The sequence below is a fragment of the Galeopterus variegatus genome, unplaced genomic scaffold (genome assembly GCF_000696425.1).
Source record: "Galeopterus variegatus unplaced genomic scaffold, G_variegatus-3.0.2 Scaffold1303, whole genome shotgun sequence".
Classification (NCBI taxonomy): Eukaryota; Metazoa; Chordata; class Mammalia; order Dermoptera; family Cynocephalidae; genus Galeopterus; species Galeopterus variegatus.
Genome location: NW_007727414.1, coordinates 28982 through 30131, shown reverse-complemented (window position 1 = coordinate 30131; position 1150 = coordinate 28982).

Genomic DNA, 1150 nt, shown 5'->3' with positions numbered 1-1150 from the left:
TCCCTGGAACCTGTGAATGTTACCTTAATATGGGTAAGTTTTTCCAGATGTGATTAAATTAAGGATATTGAGATAGGGAGATTATCCTGGATTATCCAAGTGGGTGCTAAATGCCATCAAAAATGTCCTTATGAGTGGCAGAGGGAGATTTGATGCACACAGAAGAGAAGGAGGCAATGTGTCCACAGAAGCAGAGATTGGGCTGATGCAGCCACAAGCCAAGGAATGCTGGCAGCCACCAAAAGCTGGAAGAGGCAAGGAACGGATTCTTCTCTAGAAACTCCAAAGGGAGCACAGCCCTGCTTGTTTTTGCCACCTTGGTTTTGGCCCATTGAAACTGATTTGGGACTTGTGGCCTCCAGAACTGTGAGATAATAAATTTCTGTTATTTTAAGCCAAGTCTGTGTTAACTAGTTGCAACACCCTCAGGAAACCAATACCATCAGCTATGTCAATGCAGTAGAGAATCCTTTAAGAGCTAAAAAGTGTCCATGGCATTTAGCAATATAGAGGCCACTGGTAAATTTGCTGAAAATTGCTTTTGTGGAGAGTAGGCTAAGACAAATTACAAAGGATTGCATTTATCTTTCCTACTCCCTAAATTCATAACAGCACTGGAAATCANAATAATATGGGCCCTTTCCTGCCCTCAGATCCCCCCTCATCAATTAAGTGGGACTCTTTTTTGTATATTTGCTCTGAAGAGAACCTGGTCACACTCCTGCTTGTGGTGGAGAGGGAGAATATGAATTCTATTTTGGAAAACTATCAAATATGACATACCTGACGAATATCTAAATAGAATTTTTGGCAGGCATTGGATTATCTGCAGACTGAGTCTGATAGAAGAGAGATCAAGGCTAAAGATAGAGGTGGGGGAGTTACGAACCACAGGAGTCCATGAGATTGTCCCGAAGAGAAAAGAGTGGCAAGCCAAGGATGGACCCCAGGGGCATGTGGGCTTAAATAGAAGAGGAAAAGACCAGAGAGGAAACCAGGATACAATTTTCAGGTATAAAAACACTAGTGGAGAATAGTGTGTCAGAATTCAAGGGGGTAGAGTTTTGAGAAAGAAGAAGGATGGTCAGTGTAACAGGCTGACTAATGGCTACCCAAAGATATCTGGTCCTTATCCCTGGAACCTGTGAAT